Raw genomic sequence first — 12638 nt, forward strand, 5'->3', positions numbered from 1 at the left:
TATTTAAGTAATACATTAAGAAATATTTCCCTTTTTCCCCTCTTTTCTTTCAAGAAAATCTGTGTCTATTTTTAATGTCTCAATGAGAGAGAATCTTCTTCCAAGACCAGTGACAAGTGGAGTACCACAGGGTTCAGTCCTGGGTCCTCTCCTGTTTGGTATCTACTTCTCTGAAGTGCAGGCCAACACAGAAGGTCTTTATTAACAAAGTTTGCAGATGACTGCAAACTAGGAGCCATAATCGAAACTCCTAACGATGTGGACAAACTACAAAAGGGCCTCACTGAGACAGATACCTGGTTTCAAAGCCATGGCCTGAAGCTCAATGCCAAAAAGTGTATTGTCATCCCCTTTGGTAAAAGCTCTGACACCATTAACTACCACATAGTTGGTAGTCTACTTAATGCCGAAAATGTGATGAGACCTTGGGACACAGGTGGACAGTAGTCTCTCCTTTGATAATCACATCGCCACAGTGGTCAGGAAATCCTTCTATGTGGCTCATGTCATCCCAAAAGGATTCTCATCCAGAAAAAAAGAGGTCATTGTTCCCCTCTACTCATCACTCATTAGACCCATTATAGAGTACAACGCCCCTTTTGGTATGTACCTCACAAGACATCTACAACAACTGGAAAGACCGCAGAAATACCTCACAAAGAGGATTACTGGCCTCAAACAGATGCCCTATGCAGACCGTCTCAAAAAACTACAGCTTTACTCCATCGCATATCGCCTACTCAGGGGCGATCTCTGCCTAACATACAAAGCTATGTCAAACCCAGAGCTGTTGGACATGCTCCACTTAAAGAAATCCCAATCCCTCCGAGCTACACGCTCTAGGGACCTAAACCTTGTCACCACAATAAACAGAACATGCTGGAGGAATAGATTCCTGTCTCAGAGACTTCCCATACTCTGGAACAGACTACCTATCTATGTCAAACAGAGCTCCTCATTAGCACTCTTCAAGAAAAATCTTGATGATTGGATGGGAAATGGGAAGTTCACCCTGGGGATCACTTCTGTGGCTCTGCTCGACAGGGGCAGAGGAAAATAATGTTCTTGGGTGGCGAAAGCCAGGGTACATTTTTTGGCTAGGCTTGTATGGGCCCTAGGGCCAATAGCCTAGTACCTATCTATGAACCTAAGTGTTGTTATTCCATGTTCTATGAGTAATTCTCATTTCTTTAACTTTTGTTTCCATCAGTGCTGTTTCTTTCAATAGTCTCAAGAATTCTTCACTGGTTGGTTCAGAGGAGGATTTCCATTTTCTTGTAATACAAGCAACTACTAGTATAGTCCATAGTAGATATGAATCATTTTTATTCATTTCTATTTTTTCATTAACATTCAAAAAAATTAGAGACTTTGTTAACACAAAGTTACTAATCTCTTCCCAATATTTTTTGATATTGCTACAGTCATATATAATATGTATCCAATCTGCTTCCCATCTTAGTGAAAATTTCCAACAAGTAACATTTTTGGATGAATTAATTTTGGCTAGTTATTGGGTGTGTAAAATGCTGTATGTAGAAATTTACATGTGTATATCTTCCAGAATTGTGAGTTGGAAGTTAATTTAATTGAATACAATAAATTTGTTTTACTTTCCATTGATAGTTTTATTGAATGTCCTTTAGTAATGAAATTCCAATAGTTTTGATGAGTTTTAACTTTATAGTTCATTAACATTTTGTATAGTTTAGATGTTATGTTTGTCCAGTTGTGATTAGTATATACAACTTTGTACATGTAATTTCTGAATTTGGGGCTGGTTTTAAAAGATGAATTATTAATTATTCTGCATAGGTCTTGTGCATATGATGGTACACTTTGAAGTACTAGCCAGTCAGTGGTTGAAATATATGTATTTTTCATTTGTTGACTGTCTAGTACTATCTGATTATTTAAACAGTGCTGCCAGCATTTAAAGTGTTTTGTTTCCCAATTGGTAAAAACATTTTCATGTATCCTGTTAGACATTTTTTATGGAACTGAAAGGAATTAATAGCTCTATCCAGAATTGTATATCTGTATTGATGTTAATCTCATAAAGGATTTGTAAGTGTAGTTTATATAGTTTAGGTTAGTAGGTTTTGTTACGTTGTATTGAAAGTTGGCACATAGAATATGCCATAGTTTATTTTGATCATTTAGCATACAATTTTTTGTTATGTTATTTTCATTTAAGGAGGTAATAGTATGTTGTAAGGTTTTACAAATGGAAGAATAGATTGGATCTATCCAGTTTGATCTGAAGATAGAAGCTTTAATGTGTGTCTCTATATTTGGGAAGTTGATCCCTCCTTTTTCCCAAGGTCTGATATGATGTGTGAAAGCTACTCAGTTTGATTGGAAACCAGAGGAAATTTAAAAGAATTGTGTTGATTTCTTTTAAAGACTTTGTATTTGGTATCATAGGAATAGTTTGTGCTATGTAAATTATTTTTGGAAGTAATATTTTTATTCATTGTAATCTATCCTCAAATTTCAGATACATTTTTTTCTATTTTACTGTATGTGCTTTTATAGTGTTTATTATAATTTGTAGTTAGTTTTTTTTATATTTCCACATAGGGTAATTATTAAATAATTTATAATGAAAACTGGTTTACCAGTTATATGGTTTGTATTTAATAGAACATCACTGTTTTTTGTTCAGTATCATATAATTAGACTTTGTTTTGTTAAAATGAAGACCTGAAATGAAGAAAAAGTTTTCCACTTGCATATCTAATTCTTGTAAGGATTCTTCCTAGATGGATAGGGTAAGAAGTGCATCACCAGCAAATAACATAATTTTGGAATTTAATTGGCCATGTATATCAATGCTTTTTATTTTTGAATTGCAATGAATTGATGAAGCAAATAACTCTATAGCTAGTGCAAATAAGATAAGGAGACATTGGACAGCCTTGTTTTGTACCTTTAGTTATCTCTACAGCTTTGGAGGTAAATGGCTCAAGTTTTACATATGCAAGATTATTTTTGTTTATATTTGTATCAACGTGATAAAAGGATGAGGGAATTGAGAAAGCTCTAGCGTTTTGAAAAGATAATCCAATTTTAATGCATCAAAGGTTTTTTCTTTATCTAGCGCAATTAAAAGCGCTTCTTCTTTATCTCTAATATATTTATAAGGGTTAGTATTCTTTGAATGTTATCATAAGTGGGTCTATTGTGTATGAAACCTGTTTGATCTTCATTTATAATGTGTATCAAAGATTTTAAATTGTTACCTAATATAGACATGAAGATTTTATAATCATTATTAAGTAATGAGATTGGTCTGTAAGAACTACATTGTTTAGGATCTTTATTTTCCTTTATGATGAGTGTAATTGATGAACATCTCCATGAGGGTGATGTTATCTTTTGTGTTTGTATTTCAGTTAGGGTTTGTGAAAAATTGAAATTACCAAAGGTGAGAATATTTGATATAATTCAATTATTCCATCAATTTCTGGAGCTTTATTGCATTTAATTTCCAGAATTGTTTCAACAATTTCCTTATGGGAGATTTGTTTTTGAATATCTAATTTTAATTTTTCTGGTATTTTCTTTATTTTGGTAGTTTACTTTTATATCTAAGAAGTTGAAATGGCTCTCTCTTGTTCTGTAGTGTTCAGTGTAGTGATATTTAAAAGCATCAAGGATGCCACTTATATCTGATACTTTTTTCCTTCATGAATAATGTTTGTGATATTGTTTTCTTAGATTTGTCTTTTGATTCTCATTGCTAGATTATGCATGTGTTTAGATTATGTAGAATATGAATTTATTTTTTCTAATGTCAGGTTACTTTTATGAGTTAGAATTTCATTGTATTTTTATTTAGTTCTTCAATTGCTTTTTTATTGGTGGAAGAATTTTTTGAATCATTATTAGTTTCCATAATTTGTTTTTGGATATTATGTAATTCAGATTACCATTCTTTAGTTTTATTTTTTGAACCATGTAAGGGTTTTACCATATAAGTAAGCCTTCAAAGTGTCCCATAATGTCACTGTATTAGTTTATTCAGTATAGTTTGTGTCCAAGAAAAATTGTACTTCTGAACCTTACCATGGTTTGAATTCTTTCAACTTAGTGATGCAGGCTGGTATTCTTGTCAAGTGAGTTAATCTTTTAAAGACTACTTTTAGTTTAAGAATAAGTGAGTTGTGGTCTGATAAAGGGCAAGGAATTATGGAAAAGTTAATTATTTTCATATTTAATTCTTGAGATATATAAATGTCTATTCTTGTTTGGGTACCAAATCTATGATCTTGGTGAGAAAATAATAATGAACTAGTCTCTTTAAATCCATATAAATCGATTAGGTTTAGATTTTCACTCCATTTTTTAAGAATTTTTGCTATGGGAGTAAGACAAAGATTTCTTTTGTTAATGGCTCTGAATTATCCAGAATATAGTTAAAGTCCCCTCCTGTTATCATATTGTCCTTATATACCTTGCTGATAAGACCTACATGTCTTTTTAACTGCTCCTGTCCCTATGCCAGGAAACCAATATAGATTTACCAATGTCCAGATTCTGTTGTTGAATTACAGTATTATAATTGCTATAAGTCCTTCTTTGTCTTCATAGTTATAAATGATTTGAGGGTTTGTAAAATTTTTCTTCCATAGGATTAATCTTCTTGTATTTATTTTTTGTATGAAGAATGGGATATTAAATATTCATTTATCATTTGTTTTAAAATGAGATTCTTGGAGAAATATCTCTTGCACTTTGTTTAATTTTACATATCTTAGTAGATTTGATCTTTTCTTTGGGTTATGTAAACAATTAATATTTAGAGAAAGTAATGTTAAGTCCATCTATTTAGTTTGTGGTGTACTTGTAGTTTGGTACATGTTCAAAATTCTTTTACAATGTCCTTTTTGATTTTATTTATTATAGTCAGATTGACTTTCTCTAATAAAAAACATAAGTTGAATCTAAGTTCAGGCCAATGAAAAAAAGAAAAAAATGTACGATAAGATCAAACGCATATAAACCAAGTAGTCAAACATTTTAAAGATCCCTCTAACATACATGGAGTGATACACTCCTAATCTGATTGACAAAAATATTCAGATTATCTCTCATATCTAACAACAAGTATAAAGGATGAAAATATATACCTCTCTTAAAGCTCCATTTTGGTATCACTGGTGATGTGCTTATTTTGTATAAGATTATCAATATTTAACAAATTTAAATATCAAATATATCTAATATTAACTATAATCACAATAAGGAAATTTATTTGTACATTCTCAAATTATCACTTTTTACTTCTTATGACTAATGTATTCATCCAGATTACATTAATCACTAGGTAGTACAAATTGTATTGTGGTAAGACTTTGATCTATGAGTAACTTACACTTCTAAGACAACTAATAACTATAGATAAATAAATGCTGTTGAATGGTGTGTTAAACAATAGTATAATACCTCTAGTAGTTTGTCTGGTACTTCATTTTCTATACTTTTGTTTCATTATATAGACAAGAAAGCTTTAATGCAGTTAAATACTGCTGCTAATAACATTGGTAGACAAATATTTTTAGATATTTTTATATTGAGTAATATTTATAACCTGTGACTCAGTATAACTGTACATAAAAAATTACTTCAATCTTGCTCTGAGGTAATGCCATTTGTTTACAAGTGTAGTTAAATATTTCTCTTGTTTATGTTTATTATACTTTTTGGAACCAAGCAGGAATCTGTTTATAGTGCAGTACTATATCATAATCTATCAAAACAGCTTTTTGTTAAGTATGTATATTAGAGTACATTTGTCATCCATATGGAGTGATGATATAACAATTTTTGTCTCTTTATACAAGTTTTAGTTGACACTCACTCTTACTGCTAAATCAATGGTAAGAATAGCATGATTGCCTTAAATTACTTCAGTATCAAGAATTAAACACTTTTAAAGTTTAGCTTACAATTCTCAGACATGTGTATGGTGTTAACAACACTACACAACATTTATCCAGCTCTATATTCCCATTTACCTCACTTATAAAATGTGTTATATCATCAAAGTTGTAAGCATATATTGACTTATGTGTCCTTTTAAGTTCTTGACAATAACATGCAACTAAAGTATTCCTGTTCCAATCAAGAAGAGAAAGAAAGAATAAAAAAAAACTGTATAGGATTTAAAAACATTAAGCATTGACACATTAGTTATTCTAATACTGCTTTACAGAGCTATTTCCCGTCATTTCCCATTGTTTATTATGGCCATTGGAATTATTTGTGCTATGCAAAGCATGGTAACTGTCATTATTTCATTTGTCTGAGTTTGAGAGAGATTACTATTTTGGTTTAAATTCACTGTTGATATTGTATTACTTGCTCTATCCATTGAATAACATTTTGTTGTTATTGAAAGGGAAATGGCTACAATAATTTTCCACTCTGCATGTTCCTACCCTGTGCTTCCTTCTTGTTGTTAGTTCCATTGTTTCTATTTAGTGCAGGAATACAGCTCACTTTTGACACGAGAATGATGTAATCTCTCATCTGATCTGCTTGAGTTAACTATTTGAATGCTTGTATTTATAAGGACTCATGTATTCAGAAAACTTACAGTTTTCCTATTGATTAATAGAGTTGTGTGTCACTTTGACTTCTTTTTTTTTTTTTTTAAAGGAAAAAAAGATATGCGAGTACGTGTTTACGCTTTCATTGCACTTACTTGCAGTCACAGATTCTGTACATGCAGGAGGGCTCCATGTTTACTAAGTGATCATAACAGATGTGCAATATTCCCATCTCTGTTTTTGCCTCGATTATAATATATTTTTTAATGGCTCCTATGATTTCTAAATTTATTCCAGGTTAGTGTATTTTATCAAATGTATCTCTGTCTGTCACTACATAACTTTGTATCACAATTCCTGGAGTGCTGTGTGCTCTGCTTCTGATGCATTTTGAAGATGATGTCACTGGGAGGCAAATTCTGTTAGCTGCGAGGTAAAATAGCATTCCTAGAAGCTCGCAACTGTTTCACAGTTAAATATTGTCAATGCATAGCTTTTTAGAATGCTTCACTGTTGAACGTTTTTTAATGGAAATAATTAACGTTCTTGATTTCAAAGCCCTCATATTGAAATGTTGCTTTTGATCATTCTTTTTCATAAAATAGCCTATTCCACATTAAAATATTTTTTTCCAATATCACATACACTACACATCTAGGATTTTGTGAGGATGCAGACTAGTTCAAATGCCATTCAAACCAGCAAAACAACATACATAATGAAAGTCATTGTCTCCTGCAAACCACCTGTCACTCCTTCAATACTAGCCCAAATATTCATTTTATGATAGCATAACTTCTTTCTTTTACTATTAATGCAAGTGTCATATGTTATGTATTCATATATAAAAACAAGTAGAAAAGTATAAGGTGAAACTGGTCGAAGAAAAAGAAAGTTAAATGTACAATGTTAAGTTGTCAATCTCGCCTTCATTCTTGCTTGATGGGTTCGGAGCCGATCCCTCAAGCTCGAGAGTCACTTTTACCAGCTCGAGGCAGCCCCATATCCCATGATGCAAGGCGGTCCAGATGAGGTCTTCTTTTACCAGCTCCTGGTAAGTTGTTCACTTTGTGATATTTAAGCTCCTTTTTAGTCAAAAACACCTTTATTGATAGTTTAAGTTTATATTTCTACCTTTTCTGACAGAAATTCCCTGTCTCCTTTAATTTTTTGTTAGTCAATCTTTTCCCTATCCCATCCCCCGTGTGTGTTGGTTTTATAGAATACCTTTTGGTATTTTGTTTAAATTTGACTGGTGTGTGTGTGTTGTGTTTTCAGCACCATGTCAAAGGAGAGGGTCTCAGGTTTTAAGAAGTGTGACTCGTGCTGTCAGAAGATGTCTCTGACAGACGGTCACACTTCTTACCTATTGTCTGGGCCCTCTTCACCTGCAGGACTCCTGTGCTATTTGTCACTCCTTCAGCCAGAGAGTCCTGCAGGAGAAGCTGATTCTTAGCCGGAGGGCTCTCCGGCAAGTCGGCTCCACCAAAATCAGCAAAACCTGCCAAGGCCCAGGCTTCTGTATCTAAGCCTGCGGCCTCTGAGTCGAGATCCTGGAGCCGATTCTGGCTTGACAGCCGGCACCGATGGCTATCGGTGCCGAATCTGTATTGACCGCCGATGGCCGGCTCCGGTTCCGACACCCATGTGGCATCGGTGTCGGCTCCGATCGGCTTCCTGTCGGCTCCGACAGGATCTATAGTATCGGCCCGATGGCTCATTCCAGGAAGAGGTCGAGGTCTCCTTCCTGGAGCCCGATAATTTCGCCCGCTTCACCTCTTCTATCGAGCCATCGGAGCCGATCTTCAAGGTCATCCAGGTTGTCAGATCATGACCTAGAGAGAGTGGTCAGTAGATTACTCAAGTCACAGGTACTGGCCCAAATGTTACACAGTCCGTCTCAGCAGACGACTGTTGGTCCACACCCGTTACAGTTCCTCCTTCAACTCTACCCCAGAGCTTGGAGTTGGAGTCTTCGGCATGGTTACTGCTACGGCTGGAGGACGGATACCCCTTCTGTTCCTTCAGCCTCTACTCTTATCTCCTCTTGAGACCTTCCTTAGAGGGATTCGGTGGTTTCCATGGTCTCCTCCGAGGGGTGAGTGGCATCGGACCCTTGTCTGAGCCCCCTTGGAGCCTCGTGAGCTCGGCTCCGACATCTGCCTCGGAGACTTCCCTTCGGTGGTCCCTGGAGTTCCTAGCTCTTGACCTGCCTGGGGGAGCATTCGAGGTGATGAAGAGTGTATTGGCCACTGGTATCAGTCAGCAGTCTGTTCCCGTAGCTCCGCCCGCTATAGTACCTGTTGACATCTCTGCCACTTCTCTTGCTACAGGACCCAGAGATCCGCCGCCTCAGGTTTCCCCATTGAATTTCCCCTCTTCCGAGGATTCTCCTGATGCGAGATCCTCCTAGGAAGAGGACTTGTAAGGAAGCATGTAGACTGATACTGACTTTGATGAGTCAGAGGGATCCCCTAGATCCCCTCTGAGGATGTCTCCTTCTCAGACAGCCTAGAACTTCCGAAACAGAGGGGAATCTGGGCCACCAACAATCCCTCTGAGGATGAGTCAGTATACCTAGAGGCGTTTGGATCTCGGCCCTCCACCTCCTGGGTGTCTCCGCTTCGACCCTTATGCAGGTTATTGCACGAAGGCGTGGACAGCTCCTGACTCTGTAGAGCCAGTCCCTAGGAGGCCTTCAAAATTTATCACTGCCCCAAGTGACAAACAATTCCTTACCAAGGGTGTCCCGCTGATGCCATGGTGGTGGCTGCGGCCACCAAAAGGAACTTGCAGATCCTTCCGTGCCTGTCCATCCTCCTAATAAGGACTCTAGGACCATGGATAGGTACGGCAAGCGGATGTTTTCCTCAGCGACCTTTGCTATGCTTAAGCTGAATTATCTTTGTCACTTCACCAGACTCCAGAGATATCCTGAAGGAGCTGGGAGAAGTAGTTCAGGATCCTACAGCTGCAGGGGCTCAAGAAAAGATTGCTAGGAACCCTCAATTCCGTTGTTAACTCCTCCATGCGGCTAATATCTTATGCTGCGGATGGAGCGAGTAGAGAGCACAGGTGTGGCTCTTAGACGCCAAGCCTGGATGCGGCTATGTGATTTTATGGATCTTCACAAATTCTCCCTTTGATGGGTCAGCTTTGTTTGGCCCTCAGGTGAAGGAAACCTTGACCAGGTGCGAGCAGGACGGCAAGACTCTTTCTGCTGTTGGAGTCCGTTTTCCACCCCTTCTAGGCCTTATCCCAAAGGACAGAAGGGTGGGAAGAATCCCAAGGAGTCACGCCGGATTCACGTGGGTTCAGTACCCTAGAGGCAGAGGGGTAACAACAACAGGCGCCCGCTAGAGGCAGAGGGGGTCCAAAGAACCAGGGAAACAGGGAGCCTCTCTCTGATAAGCCCTTTCAGCATCCCTGAGGTGTTGCCCGGCTGTCCCTCCTTGGAGGCAGTCGAGGAAGATTATCACTGTACCCAAAAGCCTGGCATTCCCTCACTCAAGACAGATGGGTACAGTCGATCATATCCAAGGGTTACATAATTCCTTTCGAGGAAAGTCCCTTCCTCAAGTTCCCTTCCAGATGTACCACCGGTCTAAGGGAGATTGCAGAGTCAGAAATAAACTACTGCAAAAAGAGCCATTCAGCCAGTTACAATAGACCATTCAGAGCCGGAATCTACTCAAGGTTCTTTTGGTCCCCAAAAGACGGGAGACTGGAGACCAATATTGGATCTCAGCAGACTCAACAAGTCTGTCAGGAAGACAAGATTCGAATGGTCACTCTTCAGTCAATTCTGCCCTTCTTACAGAAGGACAACTGGATGTGCTCAATAGATCTTCAGGATCGTGCTATCACATCAAAATTCACAGACGCTCCAGGAGATTTCTCCGCTGCTGGGGGTCCAGTCACTTCCAGTTCAGAGCCCTGCCCTTTGGTCTCACTACAGCCCCCAGAGTGTTCACCAAATGCATGGCAGTGGTCACGGCTCACCTGAGACGTCAAGGATTCCAGGTGTTTCCGTATCTCGACGACTGGCTCCTGTCAGCCACCACCAGGCATCAGCTTATACAAGCCAGGGATTACACAATAGACCTTTGTTCTCATTTAGGCATCTCAATCAACTTTGAAAAGTCATCCTTATCGCCCTGCCAGTCTATTACCTTCATAGGCAAACTTAAACACTGTTCGGATGTCAGCTACCCTTACAGAACAAAGAGTTTCAGACATTCAGACTCATGTCAGGATCATTCTGGCCAGCAAGAAAATACAGGCCAGAATGGTTCTAAAGGTATTAGGTCTCATGGCTGCGGCCATTACTCTTCTTCCTGGCTCGATTCTACATGCGCCTCCTTCAGTGGATGCTGTTCACACAGTGGTCATACCAGCAACTTCCAATCGTCACCAGATTCTGGTGACACAGACATGCAAACAGCATCTTACTTGGTGGATCACATCGTCTCAGGTTCACCAAGGCAGGTGCTTTGTACCTCCGTCCCCGATAGCCACTGTCACCACGGATGCCTCCCTGATTGGGTGGGGTCATTATCAGGGCAGGATGGTTCATGGGACGTGGCAACCGTCGAGTACCATCTGCACATAAATGTCCTGGAGATGAGAGCAGTGCTTTTAAAAGCCCTCAACGACTTTCTTCCCGTAGGGACAATTGCAGTCCAAACAGACAACATGTCTGTAGTTTGGTATATCAACAAACAGGAACCAAGTCCTACCCCTTGTGTCGCAGACTTTGGCAATGGGCGATCTCCTCTCATCGGTTTCTGGTAGCCGTGGGAAAACCAACATTATAGCGGGCAGATTGAGCAGGGCTATCCTGATGCCTCACGAGTGGTCTCTCAAGCAGGCTATAGCGGAAGAGATTTTTCTGGAATGGGGTCGCCCATGTTGTTGCGATTTTTGCTACCCCAAAACAGCAAATGTCCAGACTTCTTCAGCCTCTTCCTCTATCAGGCCATCCCCAGAGATGCTCTGACCCAGGATTGGCCCCAGGGACTTCTTTATGCCTTCCTCCATTTCCTCTGATCCCTCAGGTGATCCAGAAAGCTACCGCTTTGAGAGCCAAATTGATTCTCATTGCCCCTTACTGGCCTCGACAAGTTTGGTTTCCGTTCCTCCATCATCACCGCATCTGGACCCAGTGCCAGATCTTCTGATTCACCAATCAGGTCAGCTGCACCGGTCAAATCCTCTCTCAACCTCACAGCATGGTTGCTCCACTTCCTTCCTTAGCCAGGCTTCCTTTGATCTCTAACCCAGTTAGAGACATCATAGTAGCTTCACTAAAATCCTCTACCAGGAGGATTTACATAAGCAAATGGAACGTTTCTCTTATTGGGCTAAGGCCCAAAATATTGATCCTTTTACTGCCCCTGTTCAGGCAGTTCTGGACTTCTTAGCAGAGATTTTTCATGCAGGCTCCTCTTCTTCCACAGTCAGAGTTCAAATGGCTGCTATCTCCAACTTTCATGTCGGGGTCGCAGATCATAATATTATGTCCCATAGGCTCTGCAGGGCCTTCTTGAAAGGAATTTTCCTACTAAAGCCTCCGATCAGGAATCCTCCTCCTCAGTGGGATCTAAATCTAGTGCTGACATCCTTGATTCTTCGAGCCAGCTGTTTCTTGTTCCTGAAACATCTTTCTTGGAAAACTTTATTCATAGTGTCTCTTACATCTGCCAGGAGGGTTTCTGAACTTCATGCTATTTGGTTTTTCACAAAGACAGAGTATCTTTGAGAACTAATCCGACCTTTTTGCCTAAGGTCGCCTAAAGAACAATTTGAATCAATCCATTGATCTCCTGTGTTTTTCCTAACTATTCAGATAGGGCTGAACAAAAGCTACATTATCTTGATGTCCACCGTCAACTTAGATATTATTTGGACAGAACAAAAAATTTAGAAAATCTGATCAACTTTTGTTTCCTATGCGGATAATAAAAAGGCCTTCCTGTTTCTAAAGTGACCTTGTCCAGATGGCTTTCTTCGGTCATCTCTGAAATTTATAGGGGAAAACAGCTGTGCTCAAAACCTAAAGCACATTCAACTAGGAGCTTA

Source organism: Protopterus annectens, chromosome 15.part0, assembly GCF_019279795.1.
Source record: "Protopterus annectens isolate FY-2018-M chromosome 15.part0, PAN1.0, whole genome shotgun sequence".
Classification (NCBI taxonomy): Eukaryota; Metazoa; Chordata; order Ceratodontiformes; family Protopteridae; genus Protopterus; species Protopterus annectens.